This window comes from Mustela nivalis (genome assembly GCF_964662115.1).
Source record: "Mustela nivalis genome assembly, chromosome: 15".
NCBI classification, from domain to species: Eukaryota; Metazoa; Chordata; class Mammalia; order Carnivora; family Mustelidae; genus Mustela; species Mustela nivalis.
Window position 1 is genome coordinate 32308300 of NC_139034.1, and position 14804 is coordinate 32323103.

A 14804-nucleotide genomic window follows, 5' to 3' on the forward strand; every position below is an offset into this window, starting at 1 on the left:
CCTCTCCCATATAGGACAAACATGGACAGTCACAACCTTGTTGTGACTCATAAAAATTTGTATTTGCTCCTGAGGCCCAAGCAACCTTGGATTATATCATGTATGACAATAGTTTGTATGTCTCAGGAACACTGCCAATGAGGCTTAATCAAACCCATGTATTGGTGATCCAAATCAGACTGAATAAACCCTAAACTATAGTGACCTGTACCCTTTGGGTTAGATGTTTATATGTTAAGGACAATGGGTCATCATTGTCTGCTATTGGGATGGCGGTGTTTTTTTGTTGCTCTCTGTAATTACTGGTACTGGCTTGTTTCCTGTTTGCTCTAAAAGACCATGAGCCCTTGGGTCCCATGTTTCTCTCCCGCAGCATAACTTCCCACACAGTGGGCTCGTTGCATTGCCTCTAAGACTTGGGGATATGGACACTCCTGCAGACTGCTGTTCTTGAATCATTAACTGTCTCATTGAGGCCGTTTTGTACTTACACAGTTATTCCTTGCTGTCTACTATGAGTTTGGGGTTCCTTCCTTACAAATCAGTTAATATATAATTATAAAAACCCAACAAAGAACTCTCAAGAGACGTGAGTCTAAATGTATCAACCACATACTTAGGCTTAAAGGAAATGATAGAAAGGGAAAGTAAATATAATCCCAGTTACTAAAAGTATGTGTATATATATACTACTTGATCACATAAAATGGCCATAGCAATCCAGATTGACTAATTTTACAGTGGTAGAAAATTCATAATGAACAATAGTTTATAAATAAATCATAAATAATAGTAATCAAACTGGTAGTTAAAAGAGAAAACAGGGCTTTTGGTAGATATTTTGACCTTATTCTCATGAACAATCAGCTCATATATGAAGATATTTATACTTTAAGAATTCTGGAAGGGTTGGGCGCCTGGGTGGCTCAGTGGTTTAGGCTGCTGCCTTCGGCTCAGGTCATGATCTCAGGGTCCTGGGATCGAGTCCCGCATCGGGCTCTCTGCTCAGCAGGGAGCCTGCTTCCCTCTCTCTCTCTCTGCCTGCCTCTCCATCTACTTGTGATTTCTCTCTGTCAAATAAATGAATAAAATCTTAAAAAGAAAAAAAAAAAAAGAATTCTGGAAGGGTTTAAAAAAAAATCCTGAATAGGTTTTTTTAAGCACTAGATAAAAAAATTATTCGATTTACAAGAAAGCAGAATGCAATAGGTCCATAATTCAACACCATTTAAAAAAAAAATCCAACAATCTGCAGCAGAGATGTGTTGGTGTACATTTAACAACCAGTTTTAGAATAAAGAAATCTGCTTTATAGTGTTTGCCTATGTCCATGGCATCACTACTACTGCTTTATGGCCAACTTCAAGCTACCAACATAATACCACTCATCAAAAAAACACGTGCACAGTTGGCTCTTCTGAACTGGGAAAAGCCAGCTCTGGTACACCACTGAATTAGGGGGAATGGATTAGAGTTCATAATAAGGATTAGTGGTTTAAAAAAAAAAATACCCCTACCATGTATTTATTGTCCATTGAAACAGTTCAGTTTAATGGCAAAAAGGTAGGCATTAGCATCAGGTCTATTTGGATTAAAGAATCCTTCACCATTTACTACCATGCAATCATGGGCAATTTATTTCCGTGGTCTTGGATTTACTTTCTTAAATGTTAATGAAGTAAAAAGAGTACCCACCCTACATTTTGAAGAATATACCAATGCATGTAATCATCTGGCACTGTGCCTAGCATATAGCTGAAACCTGTGTGTTTTCCTCTTCATGTTACCAATATACCCAAACTCCTTAACGTAAGGAACATAGTCCTTTCTAATCACACTGGAATACTACAGTCTCCATCTCTCTTTCCCTCATGTCCAGTGACCAGGTAGGTTTCTTTCAACAGACTAAGCAACTCTAGACTTCTTTATCTTGCCATGATCTTCTCTCTGCCACTTCTCCTCCTAGTATCTATTTATGCCTTAAGTTCCCGCTAAAACTGACTCTTAAGTGTTCTTTGACCATTTTCTCAATCTTCCCTATAGGCAAAATTAATCACTCTTTTCTCTATTTCTTCATGCCTTTGTGAATACTTTTATTGAAGAACCTATCACATTGGGTTTTTTTTTAATTCTTTGTTTACATTTCTGTCTACCCAATACTTTAAGTATCACTATTATTTGTTCACATTTATTTACATTTATTATTTGTCTACCATCTCAAGCAGGTTAGCATACTAATCTTTATACTTAAGTCTCTAACACAGTGCTTGGCCCAGTGCCTCACGTATTTTTAATGATTTAATGATTTTTTAATGAGTAATAATTTAATGAATGAGCCCAAACAATAACTATGAAAGTCTGATACAAGGGAAGATTAGTCAGGGCTCTCTTTAAAGTGACAGAAACCCACACTGAGTTCCCTTAAGCAAAAGTAGTATTTATTACAAAGTAATAAATTTAGTTCCCTATATCCCTTGGGGTCTAATTAGAAGACAAAACCACACCAATGATTTGAACAAGGAAAATATTAATAAGAAGATAAACTAGGTAAAAGGGAGTTAATTATTAAAAGTTGTAAAAGAATTTCAAGGTATAACAGGATAGCAATTTCAGAAAGTGTCTGCCACTGTAGGGCTGAGAAAAAAGTGAATAAGGGACATGGAAACTTAAGAGAGGGGGCTCCTTCCCTCCACAGGGTAAAGATTCTGACATGTGAGGAGAAACTAGCCTTTGCAGAAATATGTTGCTGCTAATCAAGGTGAAGAGGAAACAGGGTCCAGGCTACTTTCCAGAACCATGGGAACTGGTTGCTGCTGTAGCAAAGGTTTCCAGGACCCACTGACCCCCAATCTGGGGAATCCCCAGCCCCCAAAACAGGGTCAGCAACACAGAGGAAACAAACAAAAGCCCAGGTGCTTTCTCCCATCTTGCTATCTCCCTACAGCACCACCTACTGGCAGAGTTTAACATTAAGCCAGTTAGTAAAGGAGGAATGGAAGTCCGCAAAGTCCAAATTCATCATCACACAGTAAGACAAAAAATTGTGGATTTATAAATAATACCTGACATTCCTGAACTGGAATAAGTGCTATAAAAACAAAGGACTTAAGGTGCTAGGAGCTGAGGCTCCCGCCCTGTAAGCCTCGCCTGTGCAGCTCCCCCCCTGCTTTTCTCTAGGAATCCTCCTCATTCTGCCATTTGACCATGGATGAGCTCAATATATCAGAGATCATGGACATTGTCATCATTCAGAACCGTACTTTTCAAAGTGAGACCACAGTGGAGTTTGAAGATTAGACATCTTGTCCTTCTGCTCCATTATTTAAAAAAAACAAAACAAAATTCCAAAGGAGTTTTGAGTCATTCAGTGAGTCTCTGTGACCAAGAGGGTGTTCAACTCCAAAGTTTTAAGTGACATATGCTCTTCTCCGTAGGGAAAAAACAGGCACTATAATTGTAATGCCACCAAAAGCACATGGGTAAAATGGAAAGAAGATCTCCCCAAGAAGAAGGGGCAGGTGAAGACAAAAGAGTAAATGTCAGAATGCTCTATGTCTCACTTCTCTCTCCTTCCAGCCATTACTGAAGACCCTGTGAACAAAGCACAGAGGTAGAATTCTGCAAATTTAATACTCAAGATGACAATTTTACTCCTACACAACCATCTTCTTCACTGTGCTTGATTCTTCCCTGCTCTCATTTTAGCAGTGACTGAAATAGATAACCAGGGCATGGTGGTGGACACAACGATAGATCACAATGTGGGGAGTTATCATGCTGGTTGGGCTTCACCACCGCAGCTTCCTAAATGCAGGGAAAAGCAAATTGGAAAAGCAAGTTAAAGTGACATATATGAGAAAATATGGGTTTTAAATTAAAAATTTCCTTGACAGAGAACCAATGATTATGACTAAGGGATTTTTTAATTCAAGGAGAGGAATATACATTACTGTGGTCTTCTCATAGTCAGTTTATGAAACTTCTATTTGACAAAAACCTGAAAAATCACTTTACTGAGGACTTACACATCAATTATAAATTTGATTAAATCTCCTCAGTTTAAACTGTAATTACAAATTGAGTATGGTTGATTCCTTTGAATGTATTAAGCATCTAAAACAGCAAACAAATTACAAACACAATGATTACAAAACTTGTAAAACATTAAAGCTAGTTACCAAAAGGCTAAAAACATGTTTAATTTTGTCTTATTCCTACCCTTATTTTGACACACTGCTAGTGTTATTTTTAGATGCTTATGAGTTTTATTAATCGAACAAGACACAAAGGAAAATGATTAGTCTCATACACACCAATGTGGCAGATTCTGAGTTGTTGGCTAGATGACCATGGCTAGCTAGAAACCCAGTTGTCACTGTAATGGCCATAATGATTTAAATGAGTAACACAGGATATCATAAACTGAGTCCTTTATATAATAAATATTTGTTTCTTTTTTTTTTTTTTAACTTGGATACTTTTCTGGGAATGATATGTTCCTAAACTTTGGTTTCTAATCCAATGTCCTGTCAGTATGATGTTTGTACCTAATCTATTGATTTTTAAGAGTATGCATTTTTTACCAGATTTATTTTAATTACTGGAGGCACCTAAAATTTAATCTCTATTAACAGTTCACCTCTTGGGCTATTAGGCTTAGAGATGAGAGATTAAACTGTTTTACTGGAAACAAAATCTCCATCTTATTGATGAAAAGGTCTGATTATTTTTTGCATTATTATAGGTCACAACTCATAATAGGTTATTTTATATATCCACAAATGTGAATTACTAATTCCTGTTCTTGGTAGATTCCTACTTTATACAGATTTCTTTCCTGCTTATACAGAAACAAGTATATGTATGCATATTTGTAATTAATAGAAGGAAAACATCCCATCTAATAGACTCTTGTAAAAATCAACTTTTAAAGCATCCACATACATAATCGTCTTTTATATTACTACTTTCTGCATACTTATTAACTTTTAACTTGGGGTGTTATTAGGAATTCATGCCGTTTTACAGATGCAAATTTCTAAATACCATTTTTGCTATTATTTGATGCTCATGGGAAGTCCCCTTTAGCAGATGCAGTCATTCCTTATTCTGCCCCTTATGTGCTTTGAAAGCATTCTTGCCTTCTGACAGCAGATATTCCAGACACATCCTGGTTTTTAATCCAGGCTTAAAGCAGGAAATATCAAATACCTCCAAGGAGACCTGTTCTTTTATGCAGAAAACAAAACTGATGATCAAACTGTATCTGGACACCAAGTGTGCACTGTAGAAACGGGGGAAAGACATGAAATGTTGGAGTTGTTTTTCTTTTTTTTTTTTTAATTTTTTAGTGTCTGAGCTGGAAAACAATTATGTACTTGAGTATGGCTTAAAGCTAATTTTTCCAGTTTTCTATGGTTTTGCTCCAGTTATCTTTATGCTTTTTCACCACTAAGATTTTCTCCTACACTGGCCTTAATAGTTCAACAAAGAAACCTCCGAAAGAAAAGTTTAGGATTTGATATTGCTTATACATCTAAAGAATATTACCCTATAGAAAACTAAAAGAGTAAGAAGGTATATTTTTAAGATGTTTAAATTTTGAGAGAGAGAGAGAGAGCAGGGGATGGGGTGGGGAGGGCCGCGGAGGAGAGACGCTCAAGCAGACTCCACGCCAAAAATTTGATTCAGGATGATGGTGGCAGTGGCAGCTTAGTTTTCAAATCTCCTTAAATCGTACCATACAAAGAAGATAGCAAGCTAGAAAAGCAAATTATCCAGGTCTTCAACAAAATTAAGTGACCAAGTATCGTCATGTACCCCCATAATATGGGCAGATGTAGATAAACTTTTAATAGCTATGATATGCATAACATTCACACCAGAGGACATATAAGTAAGCAACTAGGTATCCTATAGTCCTAAGAATCCTAAAATAGCCAAGAGAAGTCACTGGACATTTCAGAGGCCAGTATGAGAACAGCACCTAAGATTGCCTGGGTTCTGCATACACTATTAGCAGATGAGTATGAGGGCCTTTGCAACAAGTTCTGCAGAGACTGGAACAATCTGTGTACCATAAACCCTCAAAACCAACTTCCAAAGCTTTCTTGCAAGGCAAAACCCAACACTGAGAATAAAGCACTGGAAATAAAGGTCCAAATTAAGAAACATACATACAAGAGAAAAAGGGGAAAACTCATGTAGAAGTTGGACATAAGAACAGAGCCAGAAGATCTCAGAAAATAAACCACACATTTTAAGGCTACACCAAAGAGTAGAAGTGCTACCTTAAGAGTGTCAAGTTAGGGGCGCCTGGGTGGCTCAGTGGGTTAAGCCGCTGCCTTCGGCTCAGGTCATCATCTCAGGGTCCTAGGATCGAGTCCCGCATCGGGCTCTCCGCTCAGCAGGGAGCCTGCTTCCTCCTCTCTCTCTCTCTCTCTGCCTGCCTCTCTGCCTACTTGTAATCTCTCTCTGTGAAATAAATAAATAAATCTTAAAGAGTGTCAAGTTAGAAAACTCCTTCTGAAAAAGAAAATTTCGTATCAAACCAAGCAACAGAAAAGCAGCAAGTTGAATCTCCTACTATAGTAATTTGAGAAATACAGAAAAATGGTCATCATGATTATACACCAAGAAAGAGCTTTAAAGGATTTGCCAAGTGACTGGAGGATATGTAGTTTACATGGAAGACACTGAGTTGACTTTTTATAATCTATATATTTAGAAATATTTTATTCACTGAGCGATTTGTGCTTCCACTAAATTTTAAAATTTGGTCTAATATTTGGAACTAGCCACAAAAAGATTAAGAATATCTCCCTCATTTATAACTTATAAAACAGGCTCACAGGAAACACATTTGGGATCCCATTGCTAAAATCCAAGAATAAAAGCATTCCATAAAGCCAGCTCCAAAAGGTATCTGGAAACTGATATTTCAAAATGAGTCAAATGCAATATAAATAATAAGACATGAAATATTAACATAAATCAGGATTAGAGAAATGAGGTGATAAAATTCAGAAGGGCATTAGAAATACAAGAATAATTTTATAAAAGAATACTCAACTAGAAGGAATAGTAGAAAGTAGACATTAGAGACATCAAAGGCAAAAGGAAAGGAAATTTTCAAAATCCAGAAGAAAATTACTGAAGATTTAGATGCCACTACATACCCATCAGGATGATGAAAGTCCCAAACTCTGGCAACACTAAATGCTGGTGAAGATGGGGAGTAATTGGAAACCCAGCCATTTTAAGAGACATTTCCTTACAAAATGGGCTCTTACCAAACAATCCAGGAATTTCATCTCATATATTTACCCAAAGGAGTTAAAATTCATATCCACACAAAAACCTACATAGGGTGCTTATTAATAAGGGTCTTAAAAAATTGCCAAAACTTGGAAGCTTCCTAGAGGTTAGAAGGTGAATGTATAGACTGTGGTACCTCCAAAAAATAGATCATTATTAAGCCAGGGGGGGAGGAAAAAAATGCTATCAAGCCATGAAAAGACATTGAGGAATTTTCAGGGCATATTACTAAGTGCAGTAAGCCAATCTGAAAAGGCTACATGCTGTGTAATTCAACTCTATGACATTCTGGAAAAGGTAAAGCCATAACACACTGAAAAGATCAGTGGTTCACAGAATTTGGTGTGAGGGAGTGAGGAAGAGGCAGAACACAAGATTTCTAGGGCAGTGAAACTATTCTGAATGATACTACAATTGTTCGATACATATGTCAAAACCCATAGGATGTACAAGAATTAAGGAAACCCTAATGTAAATTATGGACTTTGGGTGATAATATGTCAATGTAGGTTCTATTTTAACAAATATACCCTGATGAAGGGTGCTGATGATTAGAAAGGCTGTCTGCGACAGTGGCATGGGCTATCCGGGAACTCTGCTTTCTGCTACTCAGTTTCGCTGAAAACCTAAATCTGTTTTTAAAAATAAAGTCTATTTTTTAAAAAGGTAGAAACACAGATTTGAGAAAAAGGGACAGATACCAAAAGTAGAGAAGATCCAAAATTTTAATTAAAAAACTGATATCATAGGTGTGCCTGGATGGCTCAATCAGCTAGGCATCTGCCTTTGGCTCAGGTCACCATCTCTGGGATCAAGCCCTACATCGAGCTCCCTGGTCAGAGGGAAGTCTGCTTCTCCCTCTCCCTGCTGCTCTGCCTGCTTGTGCTCTGTCAAATAAATCAAGTCTTAAAAACAAACAAACAAACAAACAAATTAAAAAAAAAAACAAGCAAACAAAACAACCCTGAAACTACATACTGAAACTGAATATTGAAACAACTAGTGTACCTAAGAAGAAATTACCATTTGCCTAGTAAACTTCTAATAATTTGGGGATTTGGAGAAGAAAAAATTATATCCAATCAAGGACTATATTACTTCTCAAAAAAATCATACATTTTAAAGATTTTATGAACACAAGCAGGGGAGGGCCACAGGAAGAGGGAGAAATAGACTCCTCTCTAAACTGGCAGCCTGGTGCAGAGCTCAGTCTCAGGATCCCAGGATCACAACTTGAGCTGAAGGCAGACACTTAACGGAGCCACCCAGGTGCCCCAAGAAATCATATTTTTATTCAGACTTTTCAATAACAATGTTTTATGCCAAAGGAAAACAGAATAAGATATTGAGTTATCAAGGAAAGCAAATGTTAAATCAAGGATTTGGTATCTAGTCCAACTAACTTGTAAATATGACTACATCAATCTAGTATCAATGCATTAAGAACTCAGTATTTTCCCCCATGATTTTCCTGAGGGATCTACCGGAGAACAAGTTTAATGCCCAAGTAACTAGTGAAACACTAACCTAAGGACAAGAGATAAACATTAATATGCACTTACTTGTAGAGCAAGGACACAGTGATGGTTAAAAGTGTGACAATATATTATTTCACAGTTATGTTCTCACAATAAAGAAATTGTACAATTTTTTAAATGGGGAATAATGAGGAAACATGCATCAAGGAATATTAACTCTTTTTATGTGTGTGATAATAGTAGTCTTGTGTAATTCTGAGCCTGCTGTGTAAGTGATGTGGAATAAAGTAATTGGGTAATTATGTGACATTCTAATTCAATCATCCTATCTCCTTGAAAATCAAAATTTCCAACATGGAGGAAAGAAGATTCATATGTAAGATAGAAGCTACTAAACAGAAACCCTAGTCATGAACTTAATTTGCAAATATTTCTCATTATATAATATTTTTATATGTTTGGGGGCTATTTCTTCCTAACTGTACACTGATAAGGCCTAGAAATAACCAGCCCAGTAGCAGTGAAGAGCCCTACCACTGAGGTTATGGTCTCAAAAACCATTTCTCCCAAAAAACACCAAGGACCCTTGGGGAATGGCTGATTACATGTTTAGAACAGGAAAAGCACAAGCTATTATCTCACCAGAGAGCAAAGAAGCTATTAAAGACTACTAGGGGCATATACCAAAGACTCAGGAACCAACCCAAGAAGACCTCTACAGCCAAAAGAGGTCAATTTTATTTTTAATAAGGATAAGATGAAGACACAAAATATATTAAACCCCTTTAATTCAAAATGATTTTTATTAAAAGGGGTAGCTTAATTAATCGGCCTTGTGAGATCATGGTGAACCATTCATTAATTTGAAAACTGGTAACTACTAAAAAAGGGTTATTTATGCTGTCTTTCCAATTCTAGCTACACTTAGGAAAAGCCAAATAGTAGATGAGGGTAAACTGCTTAAGGTTTCAATTAATAGATGAAGACAGAATTGGAGTATCCTAATTATGCAATCTTAACAAATGACTGGATCTGACCAATGTACAGCAATGGCTGTTAACATCAACAGTAAAGAACATGCCCCACCCATGAAATGGTCTCATCAGAAAATTCTCATGTAATTAAGTTTCTTTTTTTTTAAGATTTTATTTATTTATCTGACAAACAGAGATCACAAGTAGGCAGAGAGGCAGAGAGAGGAAGGAAGCAGGCTCCCTGCTGAGTGGAGAGCCCAATGTGGGGCTTGATCCCAGGACTCTGGGATCATGACCCAAGCCAAAGGCAGAGGCTTTAACCCACTGAGCCATCCAGGTGCCTGTAATTAAGTTTCTATCACAGGTATCAATATACAGGGAATGAAAAGGGCAGAGGCATGTGCCAAACCTCATGTTGGGGATGCAACCAGCATACTCAGCCCTGGGAGAAACTCTACAGATGAAATATATGAGCTTCTTCAACAAATAGGTTGGGAGGGGAACAAAAGAAAAACCTGTACATTGAAGAGATCATAAAGGGACTATATTATTCTGTACTGCAAAGACATTATACATACGAAGGAAAGACTACAGGGATGGAGGATACCAAAGTATTTGAGGTTGGACACTTTGATGGCAAGACAATAAAGAAAAGCAAAAAAGTGATTATTTTCAATGTCAATATAGTAGTTATTTTTAGAAGAAGTGTAAGAGGTTGTGATTACAATAGGGAATTGCAAATATAAAATTCTATTTCTTCACATGGGTTATTTATAAAATTACTTGCCTTAATTCACTGTTGTATGTGTTTTATGCAATTCTTTATTTTACACAATTTTTAAAACGTATTGTAAGAAGATATTTCAGTTTTGTTTTTTTTTTTTTCTTAAAGGTTTCTTTAGTTGAGATAAAGAGAGCACAAGTAAGAGAGGCAGAGGGAGAGGAAAAGAGAAACTCAAGCGGACTCCGCACGGAGTGCAAAGCTCGATTCAGGGCTTGATCCAATATTCTGAGATCACAACCTCAGCTGAAGCTAAGAGTGGTACACTTAACTGACTGTGTCACCCAGGCACCCTAAGACAAAATATTTTAAATGTTGTATTTCATTTTATTACGTTCAGTTACCCACTGTATATTCTTGTAAAATATACCACATAATTTGTCTGATTGATAGTTCATTAATAGATTCAACTAACTTCTTTCATAAAAATGTTAGAAGCAATATCATGTATTTATTTCATTTGATCAGGATGTACGTGTTGTTTTCAATATAGTGTTCAATGATTGATTAGTTGTATATAACACCCAGTACTCATCTCAACACATGCCCTCAAGACCCATCACCCTGTAACCTGATCTCCCCTACCCAGTCCCGTCCCCTCTGAAACCCTCAGTTTCGCAGAGTCCACAGTCTCTCATGGTTCATTTCCTTCTGTTTTCTCCCACTTCAGTTTTCCCTCCCTCCCCTATCAGACCAGTGGTTTATCTGAATTTATTATCATACATTTTTAATAAGAACTCCCCTTCCTGGGTTACCATTTTATTGAAAACTGTATTTACACACAATCAATCAATCAATCAATAAAAGAAAACTGTATTTACAGTCTTCTCCATGCTTAAGACAGACCATGCACACAGCATGGACTCAGGAAGTTTTTATAAGGCAAAGTAAAATCTGTCCCAATAGCATAAAAGATCACAGAAGTTTGAGGGTCAACAGGGTATCCATGGAAAGATAGATAAAATCAGACCAATTTTGATTTTAGGCAGAACTAAAGAGTATGTGTTGTTTTTCCTCCATAGAATTGATAATGTTCATAGGACAGGTCGGAGGTGGAACAGACCCAAACATCATTAGAGTCAAAGAAAGAGCAATTTCTCTCAAAGAAATCTGTAACAGGATATAATTTCTATTTTTGAAATCAAGAATACCTTTACACTTGGCACAGAGGTCTAGCAGACTAGATTCCTTCCTTGATTACAAGGAAGCTAACCTCTAGAGATCAGAGACTCTCTTCCCAAGGAGACATACCTGAATGCTGAGCATGAATAGGTTTAGAGTTATTTCAAGAGGTCTGCGAAACTACACATTAGTGAGCAATGTTTACAGGCTGAAAGGGTCATCCACATAAAATGTTAACTAACTGTTCAAACATAATTCCTTTTATTTTTAATATAAGAACTACTATATTTAGTATTTAGTAGTATTATATACTACTTTTAATATAAGAACTACTGAACTCAATTTCTCTCATATTTAGATCTCTACGTATATTTTGATTCAAGATATTTTCCTTTTTTTGTTTTAAACATTTTCAAAGCTACAAAGTCGTTAGAAGCATAGCACAGGAACACCATATGCCCTTCATGTAAATTCACCAATTCTAACAGTTATGGAAATACATTCTCATTCTCTTTTGCTCACTCTCTTATGTGCACACCTGTGATGTTCTTTATTTTCCTGATCCATCTTTAAATTAGTTGCAGACTTCCCCTCTTTACCACTAAATACTTTAGCATCAGTTCCTAAGATTAAATCAAAAGACATTTTCCTACACAACCGCAATACAACTTTCATACCTATTGAAATTGACACCAACACTTGTACTAAAAAGAAAGGGAGAGAGACTAGTTTCAATAACTCCAAAATATTTCCTAAATTTCAACAATTCCTAAAATATTCCTAAATATTTTATTCCTGAATTTAAAAGTCTTTTTTCAAGTTTTTTTGTTTTTCCTAACTCAGGATATAAACAGGATCAGGGAAAAAATGTTTTTTTTTTTTAAGATTTTATTTATTTATTTGACAGACAGAGATCACAAATAGACAGAGAGACAGGCAGAGAGAGAGAGAGGAAGGGAAGCAGGCTCCCTGCTGAGCAGAGAGCCCAATGCAGGGCTCGATCCCAGGACCCTGGGACCATGATCTGAGCTGAAGGCAGAGGCTTAACCCACTGAGCCACCCAGGTGCCCCAGTTGTTGTTGTTTTTTTTTTTTTTTTCTTTATTCTTCAATACAGAATTGTCTGCAGGACTTTTTTAATAACTTCCTTTTTTTTTTTTTGACAGAGACCAGGACAATCTTCCAGAATATACCACGTAATTTGTCTGACTGATAGTTCATTAATAGATTCAACTAACTTCTTTTTTTTTTTATTTTTTATTTATTTTCAGCATAACAGTATTCATTATTTTTGCACCACACTCAGTGCTCCATGCAATCCGTGCCCTCTATAATACCCACCACCTGGTACCCCAACCTCCCATCCCCCACCCCTTCAAAACCCTCAGATTGTTTTTCAGAGTCCATAGTCTCTCATGGTTCACCTCCCCTTCCAATTTCCCCCAACTCCCTTCTCCTCTCTAACTCCCCATGTCCTCCATGCTATTTGTTATTTTGTAAAAAATGTTAGAGGCAACATCATGTACTTATTTCATTTAATCAGGATGTACATAATGGCCATTGTCACACTATCAGGGATGTTAAGTTTGATTACTTCATTAAGAAGATCAGAAGCAAATGTCTCCATTGGAAGGTTTATTTTTCCCTGAGTTAGCAAAACATTAGCAAGCTATGTTTTTACAAACTTATTGACCATATTCCCTGTTTTTCATCTCAGTGACTTATTTTGCAACTGGAAGTTTGTACCTTGTAATTCCCTTTATCTATTTTACCCACTCTCCCAGCCCCAGTCACCACTCCTCTGATAGCCACTTGTTTGTTCTCCATATGTCTGTTTTTTTGTTTTGGGATTTTTTTTTTTTTGCCCATTCCTTTGTTTTATTTCTTAAATTTCACAAGTGAAATCATTTGTATTTGTTTTTGTCTGCCTGAAGCTAATAATACAGCATGTTAGTTATAAGGAACCAGTTTAAAAAAAAGTATATATACATATATTGGCAAAATAAATTCAACAATACATTAAAAAAATCCTTCCCAGTATGTGCTATATGAGTGCTCTGAAGTGTATAAACCTGGCGATTCACAGACTGTAGCCCTGGGGCTAATAATACATTATATGTTAATAAAAAAAAAATCCTTTCTCATGATCAAATGGGATTTATGCCAACAAGGTAGGGATGATTCATCATACACAAATAAATGTGATACACTACATTAATAAAATGAAAGAGGTCATCACCATTGTCATTAGTGTGGAAAAAACACTTGATAAGTTCAATAAATTAGGTATAGAAGGAATGTCCCCCAAAATAATAAAAGCTATATACAACAAACCCACAGCTAACATCATACTGAAGAGTTAAAAGTTAAAATTCTTTCCTCTAAGATCAGGAACAAGACAAGGATGCCCACTTTGTCACTTCTAGTCAGCAGAGTACTGAAGTCCTAGCCACATCAATTAGGCAAGAAAAGGAGAAGTCATCTGTATCAGAAAGGAAAAATTAAAACTATCGGTTTGCAGCTGACATGATCTTATATATAGAAAATCCTTGGGGTGCCTAGCTGGCTCAGTGGGTTAAAGCCTCTGCCTTCGGCTCAGGTCATGATTCCAGGGTCCTGGGATCGAGCCCCACATCGGGCCCTCTGTTTGGCAGGGAGCCTGCTTCCTCCTCTCTCTCTCTGCCTGCCTCTCTGCCTACTTGTGATCTCGGTCTGTCAAATAAATACATAAAATCTTGTAAAAAAAAGAAGAAGAAGAAGAAGGAGGAGGAGGAGGAGGAGGAGGAGAGGAGGGGAGGAAGAGGAGAGGAAGAGAGGAGGAGGAAAAAAGGACGTTTTTATTTCCATAAATACTCCTGCTCTCACTCACACACCCACCCCACTCAGCCCCCCGACAGATGGATGGGCAGAGGGGAGGCACCCATGGGAGGCCCCAGAAGAGGCTGGCGACTGAAGGAGATGCACTGAGGAGCTCCAGTGCAGGGCCTCCCTCGGCCAGGAGCCCTGGAGCCCAGGAGCCCTGGGGTACCCGGCTCTGCCACAACCTCTGGGCCAGCAGCCACAGCCCCCACAGCTCCTCAGGAGGCCTGACAGCAAAGGGGGCAGGTGAGTGGAGTGAAACTCCCATGAGAAG